This window comes from Xenopus laevis, chromosome 3L, assembly GCF_017654675.1.
Source record: "Xenopus laevis strain J_2021 chromosome 3L, Xenopus_laevis_v10.1, whole genome shotgun sequence".
NCBI classification, from domain to species: Eukaryota; Metazoa; Chordata; class Amphibia; order Anura; family Pipidae; genus Xenopus; species Xenopus laevis.
Genome location: NC_054375.1, coordinates 149,458,219 through 149,479,125, shown reverse-complemented (window position 1 = coordinate 149,479,125; position 20,907 = coordinate 149,458,219). Strand labels below are relative to the sequence as shown.

Genomic DNA, 20,907 nt, shown 5'->3' with positions numbered 1-20,907 from the left:
TTCTTAAGTTTCGCAGTAGAATTTATTTGCTTCAACAATGATATTGCATTTCACTTCAATCCACGGTTTGATGACGGCAATTTTGTTGACTGCAACACAAAGCTGGGCAACCAATGGGGCAAAGCCGTACGGATAAATCACATGCCCTTCAGGAAGGACGAGGCCTTTGAGATAATCATAACTGCACAGGGTCCCGTCTTTCAGGTGAGACTTTTTGTTGATGCCCATACTATTTCTTAGCAGTGTTCAGCAAAACTGATACAGACATTTGATTTTATATTAGAACAAAGAAAAGATGAAAGAGCTTCTTTATGAAATGTGAGAAATGTTTTTGAAAGGGGGGATTAAATGCCCTAATGATCAACCCTGCTGCTTTTTTGCTTACCCTTTATCTTTACATCCATTTACCTCATTCCTATACCCAAGTAACAAACCAGTTTGGCAGTTTAATAAGGAACACAATATGCTACACTGGATGTTCTATTATTATAAATCAGTATTTAATTAGAAGACATTTCTTCACTGGGTTTTTTACATTTCAATGTGCAGAAATTTGTTTTTTTTCCAGCATATTTCCCCCTTTTGATGTCCAAACCCATACCCATAAGGGCACAGTCACACATGGAGTATGGTCCATTCTCTCTGTCTGTGTTTTGTAGCAGAACTGTTCTCCAGGGCAGATCCCGGCCCCTCTGCTCCCCCTTCCCCCATGTGCTCAACTTTTTGCACTGGAGGGGGTCGGGGGCTCCACAAAGTAATGGGGTCCAGGACGCTGGCACAGAGAGCACAAAGAGAGCGCAATTATGCTAGAAGAGCAATCTGTGCTAGAAGAGACAAATTTCTGGTTTGAAAACTGGAAATTTGGCTCTTAAAGTTACCAGGAGCAGCATTTTCTTTCTCAACTCGCCTTATTGGGCTGGGGTCTAGGTTATCTCTCCCCTTTGAAAGCTAATGGCGGGGGAGGACTAAGCCCTATGATGAAAACCAATGCCCAGGTCGGGAGACCTTATTTTTCAGGTAATGCTCTTATGCTGGGAGGCTTTAGCATTTGAAATTATGACCAGAGGTAAATAGTAAGGGACCGCCATATGGGTTTTACCTTGACGTGGTATGGTGGCTTATCAATCTTATGATCATAATTTTGTAACTAAAAAACCCCTGTCTTTGTAAATACATGTATCTGCATAGATTACTGATATGACAGGGGACCAGGGAATGTGCATTGATCAATTTTTCTTTTTTTCTATGTCTGTAGTTAATTTGGCCAGATCAGTAGCACTTCCAATGCATTTTAGTACATTTTTATTAAGCCATGGAGTGCTCTCACAACTTTTCCTTTTTGCATTATGCTAGAAGAGCAGTCTGTGCTAGAAGAGACACATTTCTGGTTTGAAAACTGGAAATTTGGCTCTTAAAGTTACCAGGAGCAGCATTTTCTTTCTCAACTCGCCTCATTGGGCAGCACCCCTGTGGCACTCATCTGCAGCTCTGTGTAGCTCCAATAGCAGGCACAGCGTTAGTGGATATCATATTAAAAATCATGGATTTTCAGGCCGATCTCCTCACCTTGTAGCTGCATTCAGGCCGACACTAATGAAAACGGTTCTGCTACTAACCAGAGGCAAAGAGAATGGACCATACTCCATGTGTGACTGTGCCCTAAATGTTTTTCTTTCACGAATTCCCCAGTATGGAATTTCTTGTCTGTTTTATGTTGACAAATCACCTTTATTTGGCCTTATCCTCTTCTCTTGACCTTTTTTATTCTTGCTCCATTGTACCCAGGTCTCAGTAAATGGATCACGTATCTTTGGATACCGTCATAGTGTTTCTTACCAAGACATCCAGTCACTCCATATCAATGGTGATGTTACCCTTACTGACATTACCTTCTCTGAGCCACCAGTAAGTGCAGAACTGTCAATAAAGCATTAGAATCTGAATGCAACTTGAATGAAAGAGGCCTTTCAGCATGAAATGTATTGTTATTATATCAGGTCATTTCAGTTAGTCTTTAAAACCCTAGTACCCCTCCAGAGGTCTACTTTCCTCTTCCCAAAGGGTACATATAAAAAGGAGAGCAGTGTAGTGGAGCTGGTGGGCTCCATCTTGCACAGCTTGATATCCTTTTATCGAGGAAAGCAGAACAGGAACATGCACAGTTGAAAACCTTCAGTTTAAATTAATATTCCTTCCATTACAATTTCAGACCCAACTGCCACCAGACCCAGCACCAGATTCAGCCACCCCAGATTATGTAAGTATGCCTCTGACCCTGTGGTAGGCTGTTCTGCCTTCATTCTTATTTATACATGTGTTTGGAAAATAGAATATAGAGTTATAAAAGAGCATGCTTTTAAAAAAAACCAAAACACAAAATATTGATCAATTGAAATAGATTTTAAAATAGTAGGGTAGCAAAGGTCTGTTAACTAATGTATTGTGAAGTATGGGAATCATTCACGACAGCAGGTTAACTGCAATTAGGCTGTTTATTATGTCACCACACGACATGTTTCGGACCTATTGGTCCTTTTTCAAGTGTGTACAAACTGGTGTGAAATGAACATACTTATACACCACATGTGATAGTTGGCCCGCCCACCAATCCCCAGGTAGTTAACCCTTAGGTCCTAAGTAGAAAAAATTTTTTTAGAACATTTAAAAAACTATCACATGTGGTGTATAAGTATGTTCATTTCACACCAGTTTGTACACACTTGAAAAAGGACCAATAGGTCCGAAACATGTCGTGTGGTGACATAATAAACAGCCTAATTGCAGTTAACCTGCTGTCGTGAATGATTCCCATACTTCACAATACATTGGATATATACAGGGTGCCAGAGACGGAGCATCCAGGGAACCATCACAAGAAGTAAGGCATAATCACTAATCAGTGTAAAACCCTCTGTTAAAGGTCTGTTAACTGATAACTTACTTATCAAGCATTTATGTGTTTTGAAGAAAATGTGTCCACCAATGAGCATGCTGGAGAATAGTCAAAGCACGCATTGATGGAGGTTGGGAATTGTAGTAGGCCTGAAACTACTGTACATGTCCTACAAGCGTTTACAACAGGGAACAGTGGAGAGAGTGGGTGAATAGCAGCCCAGCCCAGGAGAACTATGAGAAAGAAGAAGAAGCAACTAGGTCAGATTGACTGGGAAGTAAAAAAGAGAGGGGCTGCTGCTAGACTTGAAGATCTGAACGTTGCAAAAGCCAAATGAGGTATTCTTGACAGTCTATGCTCATTTCCTCTGGTCATTATATGAAATCAGCACTGGTTGCAGTAATGGAGTCAGTGGAAGTCTCTGTATCCATTTCAAGTCCATCTGAAGAGCTAACGTTCACCTCACTAGATCTGTATTTGTGTCCATCACCAAAGCTAGTAAAATAGATAAACCACCTGTAAGAGCTGCAGAAGCTAAAGGAATAATCCAGTGGACCTTTCTTCAAATTGTCCAGACACGTTCAAAATCCTAGGAGAGATTCTTCTTTTCTTGTATGTCCATGTTCAAGGTGGGATTTTCATTCCATGTTCTTGGTGGGATCATCTAGAACAATCCCATGTAAGCTCTTTTCTACTATGACGGTGCACCAATCAAACATCACTAACTAAACAGGCTAACGCCTCCAGTTCCTTTATGTCATGAGTATGGGAAGCTAGGGCACAGGAGGTGGTTGTCCTGAATAGAAAACAGACAGATAATAGGGAACTAGGGGAAGAATTCTCTGATCCCCTATAGATAATTTTTATTGTATGACCAAATCAACCCTTCAGCTCATACCACTGTTAAAGTGAGACTCTTTGACTGAACAATTATGTGGCGAATACCCGGAGCAACACAGATCTTGACGACAAACTCAGGAACAGACTCTATTTGCCATAACTGGCAGAGCTACACACAACTCTTAAATGATTAATCATCGGCTAAACAGCACAAGGAACTTCATTGTGTACTATTTTCCCAAATGCCAAACTTTCAGAGTGGTATCTGACTTGGGATAAAGCATACATCAAGGGTTTTTGCTGATGCATGACAAAGAACCTACCGAGCCCTCAACCCTGAAACTGTGATCCTGAGTGGCAAAAACTACCAGTGTACTCCTTCAGTCCCATTCAGCAGACCCTGTTGAAGTAGCTGGCTTACTCATAGCTCTCACCAACTAAGACAAATGCCAATGAAGTTGCCCTAACACTAGCTGGCATATTTAAATGATAAGCTGATGAAGATACTCCCCAAGGAATTTTCTGCTTTTCTTAGTAATGATCCTCAGGTCCTTGACATCACCAGTTCTCCTCTTTCATCAGACAAAGAGGGGTGGGTACCCTACATTCTACCTCATATAGGGGCAAATTTAATTACCTCCGAAATTGCGCCAGCAACAGCTTCGCTGACATCGCAACACTTTGCCAGGCATAGATTCGGCAGAACAACGCTAATTCACGAAAATCTGAAGTTGCATCCAGGGTTCCGTACGCTTGCTAAGTTGCGCTAGCGATAATACGATAAGCAGTTCAAAGTTACGCTAGCGATGCCTAATTAGCATACGGCGTGAAGTTAAAGTACAATGGACGTATATGTTGCAGTAACTACATTACACTACACAAGGCCAAGGAACCTTAATTAAACAAATAGAGTTGTTATATTGCCCTACACATGTACCCACTGTATAGTTTAGGAAATGTAGGGGAGAAGGAGGGAACACAAAAAAAAAAAAAAAACTTTTTCTGCCTATCACCCTGTAAAAAGTAAAAGACGCCAGTGGCTTTTGGGACTTACAAAAATGTTCAACTTTTTTTTGACGCCTGGCGTTAGAGTGCTAAGTAGCGCTAGAGTCTATCTCCTTCGCTAGTGAATTTACGCCAGCGCCCGTTAGTAAATCGGCAAAGTTCCGAAATGACGTCATGCTGGCGAATATTCGCCAGCGTTAGTCACTTCGCCCTTTAGTAAATTTGCCCCATAGAGTTGCCAGAGCAATCTCTTTCCCTCTTGATTGAAATTGAGGGACACCTAATTCTAGAATTTTTGCTAAATGGAATTCGCTGCCCCACATTTCCATTTAGTGACTGGAACCTGTAATAACATTTAAACAAACATATTTCACAGTAGAGATTATACAATCCAATTTATTTACAGTAATATGCTGTATATAGTAACGGTCTACTATTTGGATCTTTTTCATTTTGTAGCTATATCATTTCTAAGACTGTGGTGTCCATATAGTTACTACTGTACTATGTTTTGCTTCTAGACCCTGCCCTTCCAGAGAGTAATTCATGGTGGAATTAGTGAAGGCAAGATGGTGACTATTGAGGGCCAAATATACAGCCACTGTAGCAGGTAAGTGTCAAAAGGAAAGAGGGGTTTATACATAGGGGAATAAGGTAATAAAATTGAATATCCAAGAACAATTGAACATATATGAATATACACACAATTCTCCGTATAACCTTTATTTCTCTATGCCAAGAAAATGACAGAGGGATCATTCTGTAAATCTGCAGTAAGCATTCTGATTTAGAACACTTCTCTGATTGGTGCTTTTTCATTTAAATACCACTGGTTGTACAGAATATCCCTAGCCTATGACTAAGTGCCCAGGCACGAAACGCGCAAGACCACCCTCTGAGACGTTCCTTTTTGCGTAATAAAACTTTTAATTTGCATCTATTTTGGAGTGAAGTCCAGCCTTTGTGCCAGATTACCACTGAATTCTACATGTACTACAAGTATTGTTTACAAATATTTTGGTAGGAAAGCCACAAAGCTATAATATAATTAACTGTATATGGGGCACTTTCATTTCAATGCTTTCCTCATTCGCAGTGGCGTAAGTACTCGCCCCTCAGTAGGCCCCTTTCCCCTATATATCATGCGCTGGCGCAGCTCCGGCAGGCCCCAAGGGGGTGCGGGCCACCCCTGGTAGTTACACCACTGCTCATTCGTCCCTTCTTATAGAGGAATTTCCTGAAGAAAAACCTGCCTCTCTCATATATTTTGCCTCCAAACCTCTTCCTGAGAGGGAACAAGGTCAGAATCAGATTCCCTCCTGCCGATTGGGCTCATACCTGTCTCCATTGCGGTACATCAGCAGTCATGTTTTTGGTTATTCCAGCCACTGGGCTATGTATTCAGGGAAAACAATGGGTGGGCAGGTAGTTCGGGTAGGCATTGCTGTAGGCATCTGAAGATTTTTTTGCAGGGCAACGCCAGCATGTTATGCCACCAACCTTCCCTAAACATCACCAGCCCCTTGACTTCACCAGCTTGCACCCAACATTATCAACCCAACCCCCAATGTCATAGGCCCAACTCCTTTGTCTAGCTTTTGCTGCCATCAAAGGAGGCAAAGCTATTGGTGGCAATACTTATTTTAGTAATGTAATACTTCGTAATGGATTACTGGGCAACAGAGCAAAATATCTTAATGGTTTGCTCTATAGTTATGCCCATGAAAATGTTTTTTGTTGCTTACTGTAATAATGGAAATAGTAAAATGAAGACTATTCTTTTCTTAAGGTTTGCGGTAAATTTTTTTTGCTTCAACAACGATATTGCATTTCACTTTAATCCACGGTTCGACAAAGGCAATGTTATAGTATGTAACTCCATGCTGGGCAACAAGTGGGGCTCAGAGGAACGGACCAATCACATGCCCTTCAAAAAGGACAGCTTCTTCAAGATAACTATAAATGTACAGGGAGCTGCCTTTCAGGTGAGACTTTTTGCTGAAGCTGGATGTGTTTAGCAGCAGATTTCTGTCTACTTTTATATGGGAAAGAATGAAAAGCAAAGAACATCACCGTGGTAAAAGGGGGACAGAAATGATGTATGGAAAATTAGTATCACATGTAAATATACTGTATATTAAAGCGAGAACATATAATACTGCATCAAAACAAAAAGTAGAATCAATGCAAGTGAAAAAATAATATCATGCACATTACACTTATATCACATCTATGAAGAAAGGAGGCCATAGATATTCTTTTCCAGTACCATTTAACAAGGTTCACAAATGAAGTCGTGCCATTTTCAAAGTAGAAGTGTTAGAACAAATATACTGTACCCTATGTAGTTTAGAACCTATTTTACCCTTTCCCTTCTCATTCTGCTGAGTTACCCCCACACCCACCTCTCTGTCTCGAATAACTCTCTGCCTCACTCTATTCACTCTCCTCTTTTACACTTTCCCTTCTCATTGTGCTGAGTAATCCCCTACTCTACTTTATGTACAGTAGAACCCCCAATTTACATTTTTCAGGAGAGCAGAAAAATTGTGAAAAAGTCAGGGAACTGTATTATGTATTACATAATGCTGGGACCACAAAAATTGTATAACATATGGAAAAATTTAAAATGAGGGTATGCAAAATGGAGGTGTCACGGTCGGCACCCAACACCAGAACAAATGCCAAGCACCCTGGTCTCGGCTCGTGCTTCACCTGTATTGTGACCGCCGTTGGCCTCGGGGGGAGCCCTCAGCTACTTGGATGCCACCAGGACTTAAACGAGAGGTGCAAGGCTAGAGGTTTTGGATAAGCAGAGGGGCATGACTGTTAGCAAAGTCTTTGGGCAGAAGGTCGTAGTACATGGTGTAAGACAGAATCGTAGTTGGAACTGGCCGGATCGACGCAGGCAGAAAGTGAGCGTAAACAAATCAGGCCGGGTCTGGGCAGGCAGCATTCAAAGCGAGGTCAGGCAGGCAAGGGTCAAAACCGGGAGATCAATCAGAAGGATATAGCAGAAGATGTAGTCAAAATTCAGGCAATGGATCAGGATAAAGAGGTCAGGATCATCAGGAACAGGCAGGGATCACAACAGATAATCAGAATCAAGCTCAGAATCCAGAATAGCAAAAGCTAAAGGCACCAGGAACAAACCTATAATGGGCAATGAGAACCAGTGGGATGGCCCTTTAAATATTAGAATTTTCACGCCGTTCCGCGCTGGGGTTATCACACCAGCGCGCATGCGCCTATAAAGCAGGAGAGGCGCGTTGCGCGCGCCCTTAAGGAACCGGCACAGGAGGAAGTAGACACTGCGGGCGTCCCTGCCATCCCCCCACTAGACGAGGGTAAGCCGTTACAGGAGGCTTCACTGTAGCTATCCAACTGTAACTAGAACTCTAGGGGGAATAACATTCTACAAACCGCTGGCTAGTAATTGTGCTAAAGAAGGAAAAAATACCAAGTACTGTCCTGGCAAACAAGGAGTTTTTTCATGATTAAACAAGGAGTTTGTGTCACTAATAGAATGACAATTCTATACGTTATACAGTTACTACTATAGTTTTATAGAAAAGCTGTTATTAGGTTTGTGTGGAAACCAAAATATGGGTACAAGTAATTTGTGTAATATGTTTTCTCCCCCCCCCCCCGGAAAAATTTTTGCTGATGCCCATGGACCTGGTGTACCTTTATTTGTATGACATCAGGGGGTTGTTATTTATGGCAGTGCTACCATAAAGAGAGACTGGGACTTATCAAAGCCCAGGTCACATGGATGAGGGGACTTGGGAATTTAAGAAAATATTTATTTTTGGAAATGCATTTCAGTAGAAATGTATTTCAGTACAGGTATGGGTCCTATTATCCAGAATGCTCGGGACCTGGGGCTTTCCGGATAACAGGTCTTTCCGTAATTTGGGTCTTCCCACCTTAAGTCTACTAGAAAATCCTGTAAACATTAAATACACCCAATAGGCTGGTTTTGCTTCCAATAAGGATTAATTATATCTTAGTTGGGATCAAGTACAAGCTACTGGTTTATTATTATGGAGAAAAAGGAAATAATTTTTTAAAATTTGGATTATTTGATTATAATGGAATCTATGGGAGACGGCTGTAATTCAGGACTTTCTGGATAACAGGTTTCCGGATAACGGATCCCATACCTGTACATGATTCTGCTGGAGGAATGTTATTAACAGATACATTTTGCTATCCCTGAAATTCCTTTAAGAAATACCCTTTATTTTACCCATGTTCCCATATCTTTTCCCACCCCTATTTACCTTTTTTACATCCTTGCTCCGTTTAGGTCTCAGTGAATGAATATAATATCCTGGAATACCGTCATCGTGTCTCTTACCAAGGCATTCAGTCACTCCAGGTTCATGGTGATATTATTCTTACCAACGTTATCTTCTCTGAGCAGCCAGTAAGTGATGTACTAAGCATAAACGATTAGAATCTGGATGTTGATCCTTAAAGGGATACTGTCATCAGAAAAATTTTTTTTTTTTTCAAAACGCATTAGTTAATAGTGCTGCTCCAGCAGAATTCTGCACTGAAATCCATTTCTCAAAAGAGCAAACAGATTTTTTTATATTCAATTTTGAAATCTGACATGGGGCTAGACATTTTGTCAATTTCCCAGCTGCCCCTGGTCATGTGACTTGTGCCTGCACTTTAGGAGAGAAATGCTTTCTGTCAGGCTGCTGTTTTTCCTTCTCAATGTAACTGAATGTGTCTCAGTGGGACATGGGTTTTTACTATTGAGTGTTGTTCTTAGATCTACCAGGCAGCTGTTATCTTGTGTTAGGGAGCTGCTATCTGGTTACCTTCCCATTGTTCATTTGTTTGGCTGCTGGGGGGGAAAGGGAGGGGGTGATATCACTCCAACTTGCAGTACAGCAGTAAAGAGTGATTGAATTTTATCAGAGCACAAGTCACATGACTTGGGGCAGCTGGAAAATTGTCAATATGTCTAGATTTCAAACTTTAATATAAAAAATCTGTTTGAGAAATGGATTTCAGTGCAGATTTCTGCTGGAGCAGCACTATTAACTGATTCATTTTGAAAAAATAATTTTTTCCCATGACAGTATCCCTTTAAATGATATGTAAAGCCTATTTCATGGGGGTTCCAAAATGTTAGATTCCCCCTAGGTTTTTGTCGGGCCAGGGCTCCTGTTTTTAATAAAATTGCACCAGCCATTGGAAAGACTGCATAATCACTGCACTGGCATTTTACTGTATTTCAAAATCCCCGGCTTCCTTGGCACAGATACTTATTCTTGCAGTAGAGAAAACCCGACAACTATTACTGCGCTTGTGATGTTAAGATGTTAAGAAAATGCAAATATAATGGTTAGACGTTTTTTTCACTGGACGGAGCAGTTTTCTCCCAGCCTGGGGTAAAAATTAGTGATCTATTTCACTGTGGGTGTGCCTAATATTTTGTCTGAAATAGCCTTTCGGTGCCTTTTAAAGTATCTAAAGGCTTCTTTTTTTGTATTAAAGTGGCACTCGATATTTAAGGGGCAGATTTATTAAGGGTCGAATAGTAAATTCGAATTTTCGAATTCTTTATTAGAGTCAAAATTTACTCATTTGAATTTCAATCCCCCAATTCTAATGTAAATTAGAATGTGAGATTTATCACACCTCGACCATGGATTCGAATATTCGCCACCTAAAACCTGCCGCGTTCATGTACAAGTCAATGGCAGAGGTCCGTTGAACCAGTCGAGTTTTTTCGGAGGGAAAACTCGATTCGAATTTGATTCTAATTTTTGGATCAGGACTATTCGATCGATTATTAGACATTCACATTTTTTTCTTAAATATCCTCCCATTCAAGTTGTGAGTAAACCACATACATTCGAAATTCAACCTTTGATAAATCTGCCCATAGGTGTTTCAATGGTACAGGTATGGGACCTATTATCCAGAATACTTGGGGTTTTCCAGATAGCGGATCTTTCTGTAATTTGGATCTTCATACCATAAGTCTACTAGAAAATAATGTGAGGTACTGTTTTATTATTACAGAGTAAAAGGAAATGTTTTTTTAAAAATTTGGATTATTTGGATAAAATAAAGTCTATGGGAGAGGAAATGCGGAGCTTTATGGATAGGAAGTTTCTGGATAATGGGCCATATACCTGTACCAGAAATTTTTTATATCATCCATTTTTGGCGGATTATGATTTTTTTGGACACACAAATACCACACCATATATGTCATTTATTTAAAAAAAAAAAAATAGGCATGAATGTGTTATTCCTCCCTCCTACAGCAGTCTTTACTATTCTGGAAAGGATTCTCACTACATATTGGAACATGGTTGGGGGTATTTGCTCCCATTCAGGCACAAGAGCATTAAAGGAGAACTTAACCCTAAAAATGATTAGAGATAAAAATGCAATGTTTTATACAGGGTCGCACTGGGCCAGAAAAATACGGAGGGCCCCCGGCTCTAGTGGGCCCCGCCGGCCCAGATCCGTCACCTGGATTTATTCCCGGGGCTTCTGCCTCAGGCCTACTGTCCGGCAACCAGGGGCGCTCCACCAATGAGGCGAGTTGAGACACTCGCCTCAGGCGGCAGCGCCCCCCTGGTTGCCAGGGACGGCAAAAATGCCGCTCCTGGTAACTAAGAGCCGAATTTCCGGTTTTCAAACCGGAAATTCGGCTCTTCTAGCGCAGAGAGCGCTATTGCGCTCTCTGCACGAATCGTCGCGGACCGCCCCTGCCCTCTCCGGCGCTATAAAGGTTAGTGCCGGGAGGAGGGAAGGGGGCGGCGAAAGAAGGCCGCCTCAGGCGGCATTATAGCAAGAATCGCCCCTGCCGGCAACTGTGCAGTCGCTCAGGTGTGCAAGTGTGCACTCGCGCGTCAACACAGTTTTTTGCCGGGACCAAACAGTGCGTGCGCTGACGCGCATCTGTGGGTGCACACACATGCAGCGGGGGGAGGGTTGCAGGATGGGAGGCAGTGAGGCAGCAGCCCTCAGAGTCTGGAGGGGGGACCCTGAGGCAGAAGCCCCGGTGAGCCCCGGGCCCCCCAGTCTGACACTGAACTTATTGCACGAGGCTAAAGTTTGAGCTTGTCAATAGCAGCAATGATCCAGGACTTCAAACTTGTCACAGGGGGTCACCATCTTGGAAAGTGTCTGTGACACGCACATGCTCAGTGGGCTCTGATTGGCTGTTGAGAAGCTAAGCTTAGGGCTCGTCACTAATAATCCAGCAGAAAATGAGCTTCCCTGGCTGTAATATAAGCTGATGCTACAGGTTTGCTGATTATTAAATTCTGATGCTAATTGCACTGGTTTCTGTGCTGCCATGTAGTAATTATGTGTATTAATTACTAATCAGCCTTATATTGTGACATTTCTATTCTATGTGTACTGTATATTGTGAGTGGCTCCCTAAGCTCAGTAAGTGACAGCAGCACAGAGCATGTGCAGTGAATCAGCAGAAAAGAAGATGGGGAGCTACTGGGGCATCTTTGGAGACACAGATCTTTACTGCTAAAGGGCTGTGGTTGCCTTGGGCTGGTACAGAAGCACAAAACATCATGTACAACATTTCTACCTACTTCTTTAGTTTAACTTTCATTGTCCTTTGAAGGGTTGGTCGCCTTGTCAGGGGCGATCCTGGCCCCTCTGCCGCCTGAGGCAGCAGCAGTTGCTGCTGCCCCCCCTTCCCCGGAAATTCGCTCTTAAAGTACCAGGAGTAGCATTTTTGCTGCCACCTGGTACCTATTGGGGCGCTGCCGCCTGAGGCGACAGCCTCAACTTGCCTCATTGACGTAGCACCCCTGCGCCTTGTGGTGATATTCTGAAACAATTTGCATTTGGTTTTCATTTTGTATTAATTGTGGTTTTTGAGTTATTTAGCTTTTTATTCAGCAGCTCTCTAGACTGGAATTTCAACAATCTGGTTGCTAGGATCCAAATTCCCCTAGCAACCATGCATTGATTTGAATAAGAGACTGGAATATGAATAGGAGAGACCTGAATAGAAAGAGGAGTAATAAAAAGTAGCAATAACAATAAATTTTAGCCTTACAGAGCATTTGTTTTATAGATGGGGGTCAGTAACCCCATTTTTAAGCTGAAAATTGTCAGAAGAAAAGGACCAATTGAAAATTTGCTTAGAATTAGGCATTCTATAACATACTTAAAGTTAACTTAAAGGTGAACCACCCCTTTAAGTAGTTGTTGCTCTTATGGGATCTGTTTTCTGGAAACCTGTTATCCAGAAAGATGCGAATGACGGAAAGGCCATCTCCCATAAACTCCATTATAATCAAATTATCAAAATTTTTAAAAATGATTTCCTTTTTCTCTGTAATAATAAAACAGTAACTTGTACTTGATCCCCACTAAGATATAATTAATCCTTATTGGAGGAAAAAACAGCCTATTGGGTTTATTTAAAGGGGAAGTAAAGTCTACAATAGAATAAGGCTAGAAATGCTGTATTTTGTATATTAAACATAAACATGAACTTGCTGCACCACAAGCCTAATCAAACAAATGATTTATGCTTTCAAAGTTGGCCACAGGGGGTCACCATCTGTAACTGTGTTAAACATCTCTGCAAGACCAAGACTATGCACATGCTCAGTGTGGTCTGGGCTGCTTAGGGATCATCATAAATTATCAAAACAGCAAAAGTCATATAATATCTGCCAGAAGCCGATACAGCAAGACTGATAAATAATCAGAATATACAGACTCCATGATCTTTGTCCCTGCAGCTGGAGTTGGAAACAGTAAAGGGGATGTAAAGGCAAAAATAAAATCCAGGGAAACAAACAAAGCTGCTTAAGTTCTGCATGGCTGGGAAGTAAGGCGGGGCTCCCCCTGCTGTTCATAAGTAGGATTGTTTCCCTGCAGAGCAGTTAGGGATCGTCTGACAATTCCTATCCACAGCAGTAAATGAAGGGAGACTTTCACTGCATACAGTCAGGTTTCTTATAAAAACAGTACACGTTTCTTAATTAAAGTATATTGGAGATAGGTTTCTTTTTTATTAAAGATAAATTAAAATTGTTTTTTATTTTTGAATGTCTGCCATTTAAATTAATGCTCTTTCGATTACAATTTCAGACCCAGATGTCATCGACCCCACCACCAAATTATGTAAGTGTACCTGGTATTATGGACTATGGTGTGGAAATGTTTTTTTGCCTTCTGTCTATAACATTTAGGGTGTTATTTATCAAAGGTCAAGTATTAGAGTTATTTTTACCTCGAATGAACTTGAATAACCTCGAAACTAGAATGGTATCTTAATTAAGAAATAACTCGAATGGCAAAAACCAGAATGTGCAAGGATCGTTAGTTTATGGCCAAAACACTCCAAAAAAACCTCGAACATCAAGCAGGTTGTTAACCTCTTCAAATGCTTCAAGGGACCTCTGCCATTGACTTCTACAACACCTAGACAGGTTTTAGGTGGTGTATTTTCGCTATTTCCAGGGTTGGTTACATTAAACTCAAATATTCAAGTTTTTTTTTTTAAACCCGAAATTGTGAGCTCAAACTTTAATAAATCTGTCCCTTAGAATATAGACTATAACATTCTTAAAGAACAAGGAAAGTCTAAAATAGAATAAGGCTAGAAATGCTGTATTTTGTATACTAAACATAAACATGAACTTACTGCACCAAAAGCCTAATCAAACAAATTATTTATGCTTTCAAAGTTGGCCACAAGGGGCCACCATCTTGTAAACAGCTTTCCTGACCCTGACCCTGCACATGCTCAGTGTGGTCTGGGCTGCTTAGGGATCGTCATAAACAAAGCTGCTTGAGTTCTGCATGGCTGGGAAGTAAGGCGGGGGCTCCCCCTGCTGTTCATAAGTATGATTGTTTCCCTGCAGAGCAGTTAGGGACTGTCTGACAATTCCTATCCACAGCAGTAAATGAAGGGAGAATTTCACTGCATACAGTCAGGTTTCTTATAAAAACGGTTCACATTTTTTAATCAAAGTATATATATATATATATATATATATATATATATATATATATATATATATATATATATATATATATATATATATGAGATAGGTTTCTTTTTCATTAAAGAAAGTAAAAATGCGATTTTATTTTTTTGCCTTTCCTTGTCCTTTAAAGAGAACAACAGTAAGGTTTAATGATGTATTCTGAATACAGTAAATATTAATTTAACTTAAAAAGAGCATGGATCCCCATACAGAAGAACTGTAATGCAGCTAACAATCCATTAACAGGTATATATAAGGCTTTGGATCTCTGTACTCAGGGCCACCACCGGAAACTTTGGGGCCCAGTACAAGTTATTTGTCTGGGCCCCCCATGAACACAAACACTGAGTACCAACCTTGTTGGTCACACCTCTTGCGAGCCCTATACAAATGATCAGCTAGCAGTTAGGTAGGCTTTACTAGGAAAAAAAGGTTGAACTTGGTGGATGTTTTTTTCCAACCGCAGCTACTATGGTACAAACCCCAAATTATTTTGCATTGGCATTACTAGAACTAGTGGCATGTGTGCGGATTACATAGTACAATTTACACCAGGGGTGTCCAACCTTTGGCCCAAGATGGATATGAATGTGGCCCAGCTTGAAACGCTCAGTTCCAGAGGAAACGTCATAATAATATAATGTCTATTTAATATCCAGGTGTCCCATATTCCAGTGTATGGCTCCATATGGTTATCCAACGGGTATTGTAGTTCTTTTCTGTGTATTTTCTTTACTTTTACACATCAAAAGTGTTTGTGTATTTCATGTGTGGCCCCAGGTAATTTTTCTTTTTCCAATGTGGCCCAGGGAAGCCAAAAGGTTGGACACCCCTGACTTTCACTATATGTACCATATATAGACCAAATATCTAGTATTCTACGTTTCGTTAGCTTGGCCAATATGATAGACTGCTAAAACTGTAAAGGTTTTGAGTAGTTATAATTGTCCTATGGTTTGTTTGTAGATTATGCCCTTCCAGTGTGCAATACCTGGGGGAATTAGTGATGGCAAGACAGTGACTATTGAAGGTCTGGTTCAAAGCGAATGTAGCCGGTAAGTGGCAAAAGGAAAGCATTTGATACATTTAGGGAATTAGGGCAGATGACTAACTATACAGTGGTTATATCTACAGTCCTGCCAAAAGAAAGTGACTATTACACTGCATACTGTAGTTTATTTGGGTTGAAGTCCATCAAGTCTAACCTCTCCAAATGAACTCAAGTGCACATATAAACACATACTGTATGTATGTAGACACATATAAAAACTATATATACCAATATCTATACTAATTGTAGATTATAGTATCAAAACAACCTTTGATATTATGCTGGTCAAAGAAATTATTCAAGCTCCTCTTAAAGGAATTAACAGAATCAGCATCACAACCTCACTGTCCTGACTGTGAAGAACCACCTACTCTGCTTCATATGAAAGTTCTTTCTTCTAGTCTGAAGGGGAGGCCTCTGGTTCTTGATCTTTTCTATGGGAAAAAAGAATGAAGGGTAATAATGAGCTGAAGAGAGTGCAGATATGGGCAACCAGACTGATGAAAAGGATGGAAGATTGAAACTATGAGGCAATACTGTCGAGGTTGGGGTTGTCTTCTTCCCTTGTGAGGGGACATGATTACTCTTTGCACGTATATCATAGGACATTATAAACAGATACACATGAAAAACAGTGCCGTGGGGTTCACAAGCACCATTTTCTTCTTATTTGGATCCTCTTCATTCACCCCCCCTTTACATGGAGCATGCACAGTTGGAGCTGCTCCCACACCTAGCTTTGACTGCACATAATCCTGCAGGTTTTGTGCCGGCAAACTCTAAAAAGTGGATCCGAGTGGGCAGAATATGCTGCCTGTGAACTCCACTGTGAATCTCTACATGTCTATGACAGAATTAGACATTTCAATGGAATAAACTATGCAGAGAGGTAGCAGGGAAGAAGGCCAGTTGAGGGAGGCTAGGGTTTAGACTGGGGTTTAGTTCTCCTTTAAGGAGCTGAGGCCTTACCAGGGACCTATAAAGAGGTAAAATTATGTTTTTATCCCTCAAATGAATGCCTTTATAAATGCAAGATAGCACTTTATTTTAGCAGCCCAAAAACATTTTTTTCTTCAGCACACCGCTTACTTTTTCAGGGTGCATCCACTCCCAAGCTGCCTCCAAGTCAGCCAAATTCCTTATCTTGAATAACAGGATATGAAGCACACCATCTTCAGGCTTTGCCTTTAAAACATTTTATTTCAGCGGAATTCACACACAAGCTTTCGGGGGAAAACCCGTGAACCTCATGCTTTAAGTGCCCCTTACATCATGTGACCATTCACCAATTTCATTAACCCCTTAACATCTTGATACAAAAAATCCTTATTCCATAGCCATACAGTCTCAATTCATTTTAGGTGCATAATTCAATACATAAATAAATAATTCATCTTAGTTAAAACCAGTTAACCAGTTTGTTTTTTTAATTTATTTTTACATCATTCAGTTATAAAAAGCATTGCAAACTACAATTTTCATTTAATCCCATCGGCATAAGAGTATCTAGTCGTTTTATCCACACTGCCTCTTTTCTTAATAAATGTTTCCATACATTATCTCCTCTGATGGAACTTACTTGCTCTAATATTGTCCATCTTCATTGCGACACTGTGGGGAAAATTTACCTAGGGTCGAATATCGAGGGTTAATTAACCCTCGATATTCGACTGCCGAATTGAAATCCTTCGAATATCGAAGTCGAAGGATTTAGCGCAATTTGTTCGATCTAACGATTGAAGGAATAATCGTTCGATCGAACTGTTAAATCCTTCGATTAGAACGATTCAAAGGATTTCAATCCATCGATCGAAGGATTATCCTTCGATCAGAAAATTGTTAGGAAGCCTGTGGGGACCTTCCCCATAGGCTAACATTGGCCTCGGTAGGTTTTAGGTGGCGAACTAGGGGGTCAAAGTATTTTTTAAAGAGACAGTACTTCGACTATCGAATGGTCGAATAGTCAAACGATTTTTAGTTTGAATCATTCGAATTGAAATCGAAGGTCGAAGCCGCCCATTCGATGGTCGAAGTAGCCAAAAAAAACATTCGAAATTCAAAGTATTTTTCCTCTATTCTTTCACTTGAACTAAGTAAATGGGCCCCTGTGTGTTTACTATGAAAAAAATGTTGGGCTACTGATAATTCAGAGATTTTGTCTGTCTTTTTGTCCTCTTTGTTTCTTTCTTCCAGCTCTGCTGTATAATTTTTTATTTTGCTTTTATGTTCATTAAACCGAGTCTTAATGGATCTACTCGTCTGCCCTATATATATGTTAATCCACATGGGCATTTTAACATATAAATTACTTCCTTACTATTACATGTAAAGTGCCCATTAATCCTAATAGGAAAACCTTTTGTTGGATGTGCTATTGTCTCCCCGCGTATGATTCCATTACAGTGTGCACAATCCCCACATCCAAAAGTGCCATTTTTTAGGGGTGCCAATAATCCCATATTCCTATCTTTCTTTAGGACTTTTTTAGATACCATTTCTACTATTGTTCTCCCTGTTCTATATGAGAATAAAGGGGGATTTTTGAATAATTTAACCATTTCTCGATCCGTTTGCAATAGTTTCCAATTTTTTAAAATTATTCGTTTTACAAACGGTGTTAACGACCAAATGTTTTAAAGGCAAAGCCTGAGGATGGTGTGCTTCATATCCTGTTATTCAAGATAACTTTAGTTTAGCAGCCATTAAGTTGCTCTGATTAGAGTTATGCAGCATGTTATCCACAAAAATCCCCCGATCATTCTCAATTAAGGATGCCCCCAATTCACTAACATTTGGTGTATAACTCATACTTATGTTATTTCTAGTGCCTAATCTTGCACTCATCCAAACAACAACCAGAGAAACAGGGAAAGTAAAGGACTTTTTTAGACCCTGTTAACTCCAAGCTAACCAGTTCAAATGAAATACTGATTAAAGTATGTAAAAGATAAAACTAACTTTTAATCTAGGTAGGTTAAAAACACACACACACCCACAAAGACAATGCCAAAGCAGAATCCATTAAAAGTGTATGGAAGTCCGGGACCGTGTCCCTAAAAAACATACACTTAAAAACCAGGCATAGGATGGATAAGTGGACTAATCGTGTAGTCAGCGTTGTCATTACAACCTGACCACCATAATCTTTAAATATCAGCCGTGCTTAAGTAGCAATTCCCAAACCCTCCCTTCCAGCCATTTCCCAGCGAAATTTCTACCTAGCCACTTGGGGAACAAGTGGGAGCTATCCGCCCAACGTCCACCTATGCCACCTGCCCAACGCGTTTCACCATATTACACGGCTTCTTCAGGGGCATAAGTGCACTCATCAACATCGAAACTCATTTGCTGTCAAGTTTTTCAGTTTAGACAAACTCTGCAAAGTGGCAGCATCCTTGCATGGAACATTCACAATCATGAGCTTAAATAGAAACAGTAAGTACAATACGCTCCTCCACATCATTAATGGACAAGGACGGACCACTGTCCACTAACACCATTGGATATTGTTTAATCAGTAACCTTCTGTGTATGAAATGCTTTATCAAAGTAGATCACATCCACAGTCATCCTAGAGTCTATGTTCCTGCTCACCTCCTCATAGAAGGCAATTAAACTAGTTTGGCAAAATCTATAATGCATAAAACCACCCTGGCACAAACTCATAGTATTGTAATTTCCAATATATTCAAATATCTTTTCCCTTATTATCCCTTCCAAAAGTTGTCTTATCAGTGACATCAGACTAACAGCCATACTAGAGCTTAGCTTCCCTAGTAGAATTACTCAATACAGGATGACATCAGTGATGGCAAAACACACCCAGTAATGATGGACTTTGATGTCACATAAAATAATGGCATGTTAATTTCTTCCATGTCATACAATGTGAACAAATCTCCCTATAGCCTTTTGTTTCATTCTGCTAAGAAAATACAGTAGGGATTATTCTGTAGGGGGTGCTCGTTTGTACTGAAGTTATACGGAATGGAACAATGAACAAAAAAAACATATTGTGGAATACTACAATAGTGCAAATAATAAAGTTACATTTTTTCTTTTCCTAAGGTTTGCAGTGGACTTTGTTTGCTTCAACAATGATATAGCATTTCACTTTAATCCACGGTTTAACAATGTTATTGTATGTAACACGATGTTGGCCAACACATGGGGCTCAGAGGAAAGGAAAAATCTCATGCCCTTCAGCAGGAACAACCCCTTTGAGATAACCATAACTATACTGAAGCAGGTCTTTAAGGTGAGACTTTTTGTTGATGCCTTCTGTACTGGGGTTTTCCATTTTTTTAAAAAAAATATGCGTTAATGCTGGATGTTTTGTTGTCCACACTTGTACTCATAAATGTTATTCTTTTCCTGGTTTCCCAACTTTATATTATTCTTTTCCCTTATCTGATACTTTTTCTTTCTTTCATTTTTTTCTTAGGTCTCAGTGAAAGGAAAAGATATCTTGGAATACCATCATCGAGTCTTTTACCAAGGCATCAAGTCTCTCCATGTTAATGGTGACATTATTCTTAAAAACGTTACCTTCTCTGAGCCGACAGTCGGCATAGAACTAGGCCCAGTGCAGTAAAATCGAAATGCTGACTCCAAAAGGCATTAAATTACACTCAAATGCGTGAATGGTGTTGTCCACCCAAAAAATTATTGTTTGGGGGATAGAAAATATGCCCGTTTTGAAATTGACAAATGTTTGGCCGAGCTATTGCTTTGCTGCTTTCTGTTCTTTTTGTTTATTCAAAAATGCCAATAAAAACAATTGGAAAAGAAAAGAATGAAAATTTGCCCAAAGGATTAATTTAGAAATTGTATGCTGTGTAATAATGTTCCAACTCAATAAGTTAATTAGTTTATACACTAGTAACATGGTTGCCATAGCCTAATACCCACTCAAGCTAAAATCTGACCCTTTACTGTTATTAGAAGTAGTTGCATTCTGGCATGGTCCTCACTGAGGTTACTACACACTACTCTCAGTGGGGCCAGAGCTGCCCTATCTAGCTAAGAACTTCCTTTCACTAGTGATGAACACATTTTTTGCCAGCCATGGATTTGCGGCATTCTGCATTTCGCCATCTGCA

General features: G+C 40.2%; 1 pseudogene; it reads left to right on the top strand.

Moving 5' to 3' along the window:
- LOC108710371 overlaps positions 1 to 20,622 on the top strand; it is a 28,101-nt pseudogene extending 7,479 nt beyond the window's left edge.
- Positions 20,623 to 20,907: the final 285 nt, after the last annotated feature.